The sequence below is a fragment of the Citrus sinensis genome, chromosome 3 (assembly GCF_022201045.2).
Source record: "Citrus sinensis cultivar Valencia sweet orange chromosome 3, DVS_A1.0, whole genome shotgun sequence".
Classification (NCBI taxonomy): domain Eukaryota; kingdom Viridiplantae; phylum Streptophyta; class Magnoliopsida; order Sapindales; family Rutaceae; genus Citrus; species Citrus sinensis.
The window spans coordinates 42,802,805-42,808,804 of NC_068558.1; positions in this window are offsets into that span (position 1 = coordinate 42,802,805).

Here is a 6,000-nt window from a genome sequence, read left to right on the forward strand (position 1 = left end):
AATTCATTAAATTTATTATTAAAAATAAACAAATAAATATCTAAGCTTTTACAAATTTACCCATATTTAGTGTTAGAAAGTATAATTTACAATATTATAATATTAAAAAGCAAATAAAATTATAAGGCAAGTATGAGAATTTAGCATTAAAAATTAGAAATACATTAGAGGATTTAGAGAATTAGTTTATGAATTTTCAGGTATTAGAATATTTAGATTTAGAAATCAGCCATTATAGAAAACAAAAATAAAATTTGATAGAAAGAATAAAAATTAGCTATAATATAGAACACTTAAGAAAATCAATTTAAAAATATTCTACACACTAGCAATAGTCAACAAAATTTCATAGTAGCCTTATTAATCAACTAAGGACAACACTTAGAAGTCAATATTGAAAAGCTAAAAGAGCTAATACTAGGGTTAAGAAAATTCTTCGAACCTAATAATATTAATACATTAAGAAGAAAATTAAATTATATAAAAGAATTATTAACTGATTTTAATAGCCAGGTTAAAAGATTCCCTAGCAAGAAAGAAATAATAGAATTAATTCAATTATTAGACATAAAAACACTAATCCAATGGAATTAGGAATTAAAAATCTTGTCAAAAGCTTAAAGGTAGAAATAGAAAATAAATTTACATATCAAGATCTACAAATACAATTAGATACAATAAAAATAATAGTTAGTGAATGACTCCAGATAAATTATTAATCGCATCCTTACAAAACTAAAACGTGAAATCCCGCATTTAAATCCAATAGGTTATAACTATAAGGATTTTAGTCAATAAAGTAATTCCATCCAACAAGCATAAGCGAATACTATTATTAATTATTAGTCAAAATTAATAATAAGTTAGACAACCTAGACAACAGACTCAACAAATTAGAAAATAATTTCCAAACTTTTAAAAAGAATAAAGAATCTGTATCAAACTTAGAATTTAGTAACTCGTTAGACAATTTAGATGGAGAACTAGACATATTAACCAATAGAGTAGAAAAGCTAAATTTTAAAAGTTTGGAAATTATTTCCTAATTTGTTGAGTCTGTTGTCTTAGTCGTCTAACTTATTGCTGATTTTGACTAATAATTTAATAATAGTATTGGCTTGTGCTTGCTAGATAGTATTACTTTCTTGACTAAAATCTTTATAATTATAACCTATTGGATTTAAATGCAGTATTTCACATTTTAGTTCTGCTATATTGCGAACTAGACATTAATTAATTTTTATTCGTAAAAGATTTCTTGACTAAAATCTTTTATATAATCTAAATTTTTTCTTAATATATTAATATTACTAGTTTCGAAAATTTTCCTAATCCTAATATTAATACTTTAGCTTTTCAATATTGACTTTTAACCGTTGTTCTAAGTTGATTAATAAGTCTACTATAAAATTTTGTTGACTATTACTAGTATCCTCATCCAAAGATTAATGATTCATAATTTCTAATACTGCTCCCGATGATGATGGCATGTCATTGATTTCTATTAGTTCCTCCCAATATCCTTCACGTTTCTCAGGATTATCGATTTTACATCTTAAACTCGCAGAATGGGCATCATTGTTTCTTTGCATTTTGTATAATAAAATTTCTTTTTCTTTTTCTTTTTCTTTTTCTTTTTTTTTTCTCCAGTGAAATCGATTTTCTGGTTAGGCCACTTGTTGCAACATCATTCCAACAAATGATACTGTCTAGTAGTAATTAAATACAAGTGCCATCACTTCGTATTACGCTTCATTTCAACTAAGAACAGCTACACGTTGACAACCAGATGCCATGTATTTATCAGATTCAACTTCTTTTTCATAATGTCACAGAAAATTTTAGTGGACATGTCGTAGTGTTAGAAAACGGCCCATTAGACTTCACATCACTGAATGATACATATTATTGTACTGAATGCAGGTGTCATCACTTCACACATGCTTTATTTCAACGGACAGCAGCTACAAGTTTACAACCATAGGCCATGTGTTATTTATTTATCATATAAAAGATTGTAAACTCCGGCGCAAAGTTGAGGGGACATATCATAATATCAATAAATGACGTAATTACAAAGGTCATCACTCCTTGCATGCTTCACTTCAACACTATTTTTATCAAAAATTATGAAATAAGTAGTTTAATAAATTTTAACTACAATTCCAAACGAGCCCTTAGATCTAAGCAAAATGAATCGCACGATCTGAATAAAAAAGTAAACGGTTGGGATTTGTCTATCGACTAGCTTAAACCAGTAGTAGTATGCTGGCTCGCGTAGAGTAAACCTATCGGAAAGACCCGATCTCAAAGTTTGGTTAATGAAATTGGCTTACTTATGATACACCCATTCTTGTTGGTATTGGGTTGTTACTATTAAATATTCACCTATTCTGTTAATAATTATTACTAGCGGTGTATGTAATTTTTTATTTTTAGATTATCTTTTCTAATTGTGATTTGGGTATTAGGGTTAGTTTTGATTGTTCATTTTCTTTTCTTTTTTAAGTTGATGTTTTATTGGGTAATTTGAAATTTTGATTATGTGTTTGATTTAAGTTGACCTTTTTTATTGTGATTCTTCACTAGACAGGAGCTGAGATTAAACCCAACTTAACTCACTTTGGAAAGATTCGAGATTTCACGACCCAGTGCCTACATCTTGATTAGAAGTCCTTCATAGGTTGAACAGTTGAGTTAGTCTTCATAAAAGAGTACTCAATTTGTGGACTGTATGTGGTCTTTTGTTGTAAATTGAAAGCTGTAACTTATTTTGTTGATCTAGTGCTCTATTTATTCTATACAAGTATGACCGAAGAGCTATTGATAACTTATTTTTGCCGAGCATGATTTAATAATCTTTGAATTAATACCAAAAAAAAAAAAAAGCAAAAGGAAAAAAAAAAGGGTAGTTTTCTATACTACTGGTTTAAGTTGAATAAATATTTTAGAGCATACGAAATAAATGACATCGTAATATTTTGCCACTACATGATAGTTAACGGATTTCTCTTTAAAAAAAAAAAAACATGATGTAAATAAATTGCAAATAAGAACTGAAATTATTTCTGCTACAACTATAATGACTCTCGAACCAGTGCTACAAATTCCTCCAATCAATATAAATTGATTGAAATAATTTAGCGCTAGACATAGTAGAATAAGTAAGTGCATTCGACATAACACTTATTAATAAAAGTTGATTTGAAGTTAATTTTTGCAGTATGAGAATTATTGTAAATCAAGTATCTAATTATCAATAACAATTAATTGTCATGCCATTGTACTTACAATTACAGTGATAATTACACTCATAATTAAAATAACAATTACAATTGCAACTGTAATTGTAATCGTAACTGTTATCGTTATTGTACAATAGTGATTGCATTTATTGTAATTATAATAACAATTTTAATTATAGTTATGATATTATATATACAACTGCATCTGTAATTATATTGTGATTATAACTACAAATACAATTTTTAATGTAATTGGAATTGTAGTTACAATAGCTGTAATTTTAATTATTTTTGTAATTGTTAGTGCATTTGTAATTGTCACTGTAATTGTTGTTGTAATTAAAATTGTAATTTGTAGATACCATCTAGTTGAGAATTGTAAATTCTCCTATGTGGAAAACAAAAGGTCTGGTGTTTGATTCCACATTACATGGGTAATGAGGGAATTAGTTTACCACTAGGCTAAACAATTAAAAAAAAGGAGTGTCATCTAGTTGGGATGTAAAATCTCTTGTGTTGAAAATAAGAGGCATTTGTTTCAAAATCCACTCACATGGATAAGGAGAGAATTAGATTGCCATTAAGCTAAACAATTAAAAAAATTATAATTAAAGTTACTATTGTTGTAATTAAATTACTATTAAAGAAAGAGAGATTGATGCCGTAAAAGAAAGGAAAGAGAGGGTTTTTGTTTAGAAGAGAATAAGTAGGGTTGTTGGAATAATATCGGTATATTTGCTTAGTTTGAATATTTAGTTAGGATACTCACTTATGTGTCATATGTATAGTATTAATTGATTTTATTATTAATTATTAACATATTATTTTTACAACTTACTCAATGTCTGACACATAAGATGTCATGTCAATGAGTATCTCAATTGAGTGTCAAAAGTAAGCAAGCAAAACATTACTCATTTCGAAATCAAAGTGAGGTTTAAATTACCAACAAAGTGTTGGCTGCACACTGACAATGGAGTCCCCTTAAGTGGCTTGATTGAGTTTGTTCCCCAGTTTGAGTCGTAAGGAAGTCGTCTTTGTTGGGAGAACTTATGTCTCTCGGTTCGAGCGGGGACTTCTAATCTGGGTTATGGTACGGGCTTAAAGGTGTCTTCCACAATTGGGGCATTATCCAGAATACCTCGTGGTTAAGATAAAAATTAAATTAGTTTCTAATCGTAAATTTAATTTTATGGGGGTGTGGCAAGAAAAGGGGTTCCTTAAGAATGTTAAAGGTATGTCAACAGCACTAATCTTTTAACCAGTTTACCCGGTCCCCAAAGGTATCCGTCTAAACAATCTAAACCGTTGACAAAAATAAACAGAGATCCTACGGCTGACATTAGTTTTCTCTAAGTTGGAGATAGTCCAACTTAGCCGAACCCAATTGCCAATTTATAAATGCCTTTTGCCAGACAAATTTGAGTGCGCGGATATCTCTAATCAATGCCAAGTCCTTTCTGAAAGAGATGTGTAAAAATCATGTTTTATGAAAAAGAAGCATGCAAGCTGATTTCGTCGCCAAATTAAAAACGTGCAAACATTTTTTGACGCGCCCCATGTACAGATGGAATGCACCCACGTGAAACTTTTTCAATCACACTTTGGAAACATCAAATCATCGCACCGCCATCCTACTAATCAGACACTGCAATAATAACCACAACTGTTTATGTGTTAATAATTCAATCTCGATCACATTGCAGGGTCACGTCGTCACGATCCAGATTTATTTTTTTTCGTTTTAATTAAGGGATTTAACTATCAATATTCTTAACTTCGATATTAATAAACTACAACTCTCCAAAGATGCCGATCGAAGGAAGGGATGCTATTAAAATAAAGACAACGAGATTATCAAGAGTATGATTAGCTATTTTATTATTATTTTTTGTTTGGAGTGAGAAGGCCGCAGCCATAAACGTGCTATTTTATTAATTGCCCTCTAACTTAGCTATTGGTCTTGGTTTTCCTAATTTAAGTGGCACACATATTCTATTGAACCAAATCATCAACAGAATCCAAAGCTGATTTTTGTGTTTTTAATTTTTTGATTGTAAAGTCAAAAGCTATCAAGTTGTGTAAAAGGTTGAGCGAGAATGAGGTCTTGAGGTGTTCTGCAGAATACAAAAGCGTGATGAAACATGGAATCAAACCACTAAGAATGTGAGAATGTCAAAAGCATTTACCCTTTCTGTTCTTTTCTAAATTATACATTACAGGAAGTAATGGATCCATAATTCGGGATCAGTGGAGACCACAGTGGCGAAAATATAAATTTAAGTAAGCCATATCATAAAATATGTAAAATTGAGGAGGCCAACGGCAGATCATAATACAGGAAAAGGACAAATGGGTCCGGAATCTAAGGAGACCAAATGTAAATTGTAAATTGAATACGGAAAATTTCAATCCTTTCTTATATATTTCATGATTTTTTTTTTCATCATGGGGCCCAGGGCTCAGGCCTGTACGTAACTTCGCCCTTAATTACAAGTTACATTACGGTAGTTGCGTAAAAGAAATTGTAGAGATGTGCCTTGATATAATTATAACCCAACCTGTAAACTTCCAATCATTAAACTGTTAGGAGGATGCTTAAATGATCAACTCCAATAACGAAGGGATGAGATGAAAATACCATCCACACAAGAAAGATTTTTTGGTATGAATTAAAAAAATTTGGTCGAGAAAGAGGCAGATAGCTAATCTGGACTTCTCATCAAAAAGGAAGGATTAATTAAGGAGTTCCAAC